We start from the raw sequence: 4,777 nt of genomic DNA on the forward strand, positions 1-4,777 counted from the left end.
GGGGCGGGGAGAGGACCTGCCGCTGCGACACAGGCAGAGGCGCGCGGGGCATGCGGCCAATTAGGAGAGGCTTTCCGGTCGGAGAGGTAAAGGATGTGAGGATAGGGGAGAGAGAGAGGGGGGTGGGGGTGGAGAAGTGGAGTGACACTACATTTTAGTTGTTTTTGTTTTTTTTTGTAATGTGTGTAGTTTTTGTGCAAGACGTTAATCTACCGCGCACATTTATAGCATTTGGACGCATTTGAGAGGAGCATTCTTTTGGACCAAATGAACGGCGCTCACGTGCGTGGTTAGCTGTAACGAGGTTGACCAAAACTTTGAACTCGGTTCAATGGGGAATATGAAGGGTCATTGAGGGTTACAGAGAGCGAGGAGAGCAATCATACTACCCTTTCGGGTGACGATCGGGTTCGACTCGAGGCCGAGAACTCTGATCGGTCGGAGAGACAGGCCCATAGGGACCACGCCGGGACCTGACACGTGGTCGCTGGTGCTGCTCCGCCCCCGCTCCGCTCTCCCACCCGCGGAGTACAGTTCCTCTCCAATCGCCCTAGCACCCCTCTTCTTTTCCGTGCTGTTCCGTCCCGCTCCGCCCGGCCACGCTCGAACCGCTCGAACTCTCCCGCAGCCGCGCCGTGCGGCACACATCCGGCCCGGCGAGGAGCAGAACAAGCGGCTGTTTTATGTGGGACCCCGAGGCGTTAATGGAGTGTCAGGAACCCCCTGCCGCACGCCGCTGCTGCCGCCGAACCACACCGGCACGGGGCCACGCCGTCATTAGTGCGCCAGCGTCCCCCACGTCGTCGTATCGACGCGACGTCAAAAAGTGAGCCAGTTCTGGGATGAGATTTCGGCATAAAAGGTCGGAAAGTGACGACACGTGGCCAAGGGCGTATATAACGCTGTCAATTTGTTACGGGCGAGCAATCTTTGCGCTCCTTGCCGAAGCGTGTTCGTGGGAGCACTCCCAAATAACCGAGCGCGACCATTTTGTGCTCGTGGAAACGTCTTAAAAACCGAAATAATTGACACATGCTACTAAATAAGGTTTAGAACGACATGTTTTCAGCAGGTGGCACGCACCACCTCGCCCTTTGAGCCCGCCGTACCGTTGGCGCTGACCCCGTGCCGCCGCCGCCCCCAGGCCTGAAGGCGTGTCCCACGAGTGTCGCAGGGCGGGTACGGGAGGCCGCCGTGGTCCGTGGTGTGGCCTCATTAGCTTGCGGTGGGGTCGGCCTGCTGCTCAAGGACCCCGACAACATCTTCTCTCTCCTCCTCCTCCTGCTGCAAGGTGTCGATGCCGCCGTCGCCGCCGCCCTCGCCGCCGCCCTCGCCGCCGCCCTCGCCGCCCTTGGCACTTGTCACACCAAAACTGCCAAAACGCAACGACAAAAAAACACCAAAACGAAAAGAGCACTCACACACAACACCGCCAGCGCGTGTCAAGTGCGTTTGGCGGCCCGGTCAGGTCGGCCCTCCTTGCCGCCCCGATGCGCCTCAGCGACGCTCAAAAGCACCGCGCCGGCCCGGGCCCAGGGCCCGGACAGTCTCACCGCAGCAAGAGAGAGGGTCGCCGCCGCCGGAACCCTCAGCCAATTAGACAGGAGGAGAGGACGTCGTGTCGTGTCAGCCCAGCAGCTCGAGCAGCTCGGGCAGCAGCGACGGCGACGTGGAGTAGTAGGGCGGGACGGGACGGGATGGGCGGCCCTCCAGCTCCGGCATTGGCCGGCAAGTATCAGCGCAAAGCACCTTATACATTATTCGTGCGGACACTCACCAGCGCGCCAGCACGCGTGCGGGGCTGCGTCCGCGGGGACGCAGGACGGCCACCTCCAGCAGCAGGAGGAGGGCGGGGAGGCCGGGCGCTTGCTCTCGCACGCGGCCCCGGGCGCAGCTGTGCTATGACGCCACCCTCCCACTCCCCCCGCCCCACGACCACGGCCCCCGGCCCACCCGATGGACTTCGCCCGCGCGCCAAATATCGACAACCCTATCGGCGAATCTCGGCGCGGCGGCCCCGGAGGCCCCACTCACTTCCCGCTCCCCTCCCCTTCTGGGGGCCCCCGTGGGGGACCGCCAATGGCTACGATTATTTTTATGGCTGCGGTTCGCGCGGGCGCGGCGCCATTTTTAGCGCGCCGATCGGCGGCGGTAGTGGCGGACGAGGACGAGGAAGGCGGAAGCAGAGCATCATCATTGCATCTATCGAAGACTACGACTCGCTGCTCCAGTTCCTATAACCTCTTCAAAATGGTGGGAAAAAAAGGAATTTCTCTCTCTCTCGTCGGGGAAATAAGCAGCAGCGACAACAGCGAGTTCAAGCGACACTGTATGAAATTGGTATTTAGGAGAAGGGACGACCATATCGACCGAAAAAAAAAATAAATGAAAAAGGCAAAGCTCGGCGTCAAGTCACGTCACGCCGCGTGTGCCGCGCGACGCGCTCCGGAGCGGCCAGACTAATGGCCAATTTTCCGTGACGGACGCGACACGTGACACCGAGGACGGCTGGACGGGGTGCGCCACGTGCCCGGGCAACCTGTGGACGCGCCTATCGACGCGCCGCCGGGCCGGGCACAAGAAAGGCTGTAGCTAACCATAGCTAAAAAATAATAAAAAAATAGCTAAGTAGCTAGACATCTAAATTTTGAGATATTTATTAATTTTTAGCTAAATTGCTAGACAGGACTATTTATTGATTTTTTAGCAAGCTAGATAAGCATAGCTAATTTTGGTGCCATGTGAAAAAAATGAGTAAAAAAATAGCCATAAAAAAGGTAAATTCTAGGCTATGTTTAGCTTGCAAAATTTTTAGCTACTTCCCTAAATTTCTGTGACTTATTTTGCGACAGAGCTAAATGGCTAAATTTTTATATACATATACAGCTTAAAATACACATTTACTTATCTAGGTATGGGTCTACTTACTTGCCTAGGTATTACAGCTAATCTATTTTTTCCGTGCACAAAAAAAGGTGAGTCTTGAAGAGACGAAGGTGAAGTGGTGGCGGGAGTAAGCTGCAGGGAGTGTGAAGGGGTCGGGAAGGGGGCGGAGGGAGAGGAGCGGGAGATGAAGGGGGGAGGGAGAGAGAGAGGTCGCCCGGGTAAATGACAAAACCCTCCTACATTACGGAGTTAATTCGAAAACATAATTGCGGGTGTGGCCTGTGCGCTTGCAACGCCACGCGCTGCTTTACGGGTGGCGGGGCGTGGCGTAGCGTAGCGGGGCGACATTACACGCGAATCGCGGCGCAAAGCGTCTGAGGGGAAAGGGGAGGAGGGGGGTGTAGCCCGGAGGGAGGGTGGTGTGTGGCGGGGGAGGGTCGTCCCTGGGGGAGAGTCAAGTCAGCTTTCTCAGCAAGTACCAACTGCCTCGGCGACGCGCGGCGACGGCCTCGACGGGCCTCCGCGCGCCCGAAACACTAGTATGAAAAATTGCCGCGTCGGATGGCTCTCTCTCTCGCGCGCGCTCGCGGAGGCCGAGTGACGGCGGAGGGTGTAGGGTGACCGCGGGGGCTGGCGGGGCGGGGCGGGGTGGGCAGCAGCGCGGCGCTCTCAAAAGGTGTAGGACGACGACGATGGTGATGATGATGATGATGATGACGGTGGTGGTGGTAATGATGGCGGCAGATGCGACAAGAGTGTGAATAAGTCACGCGTTTGACATTATTCGCCCTCCTGGAGCTTTATTAGCAGGTGGAGCCTGATGGCCTGCCGGCCGGCGCCGCCGCCCGTCCCGTACTGCTGGGCCTCAACGCCATTATACGGACCACCACGCGCCTCGTTGAACAAAGAGGAAAGAGCGGGGCGGCCCGGCAAAAACAAAAGGGAATATACAAACTCACACACACACACACATACACACACAGCCACTCGTAGAGAGAGGACAACAACTGTCGCGCGCGATGTGGCTCGTCGTAGTGATGATTGTGGCCAAGGGGGTATAGCTGCTGCTGCTGCTGCTGGATGTGTTATTTTATAGCCTCATTACACCCGGGCCCTGGGGACCTCGGCGGCGCGGTGGCCTTCCCTTCCAGCGCCTACCACCGTCTCTCTCTCTCTCTCTCTCTCTCTCTCTCTCTCTCACGCTAGCTCTAGCTCTCGCTAGCTGTAGCTCTCTCCCTCTCCCTCGCGCTGCTGCTGCTGCTGACCCGCTGCCCACCACTGCTGGTCACTGATACATCGTCCGACTTCCCCGCATGGAATCACCCCCAGAGTGACCCGCAGAGGCGCCTTTTATTGCCCTCGTCATTCGCGATCCGTCGCCGATTGGTTACATAAATGCGGCTATTTTGGCAGAGGAGAGGCGTAGCGCGGGAGACGCAACACGCAACGCAGATCTGCCGGCTGTTATTTTGGATTAGGAAGAGATTGTCATTTCCTCAAGAGGGATGTCGATATTTTATTATTATTCTTTGCTTCGACCCATATTTCAAAGTGCCGCGCCTGAAGAGATTTCACGCGGAGATCATCCGTGTCTGGACGAGCGGCCGTCGTATCGCCGCCCTCCTCACACATATGCAACTGGCTCGAAAAGCAAAACGCACATATAACGCGGCTTGTCGACACAAACATTTCCGATAAGTTATGCACGCCTACTCCAAAACGGCGACGGAAATAGCCACCCCGCCCCGTACGCGTTGTCGTCGCCCAGTTTTCGCTCCTCGGCATGGTGGTGGTGGTGGTGTAACAAATCTCGAGAATAGCCTCATGTTTATGGAGAAAATGCTGCGCGACATATGTGGCTATTACGAGCTGCAGAAGGGCGGGGCGGGGC

General features: G+C 57.9%; 1 protein-coding gene across 1 annotated transcript in view; it reads left to right on the plus strand.

Annotated features, from left to right (window-relative positions):
- The window catches only part of LOC113204735 (homeobox protein slou), a 34,807-nt gene that overhangs the window by 1,451 nt on the left and 28,579 nt on the right, over positions 1-4,777 (plus strand). The gene's annotated exons all lie outside the window — the stretch shown is intronic.

Source organism: Frankliniella occidentalis, unplaced genomic scaffold, assembly GCF_000697945.3.
Source record: "Frankliniella occidentalis isolate FOCC.00 unplaced genomic scaffold, Focc_3.1 Scaffold7, whole genome shotgun sequence".
Taxonomy (NCBI): domain Eukaryota; kingdom Metazoa; phylum Arthropoda; class Insecta; order Thysanoptera; family Thripidae; genus Frankliniella; species Frankliniella occidentalis.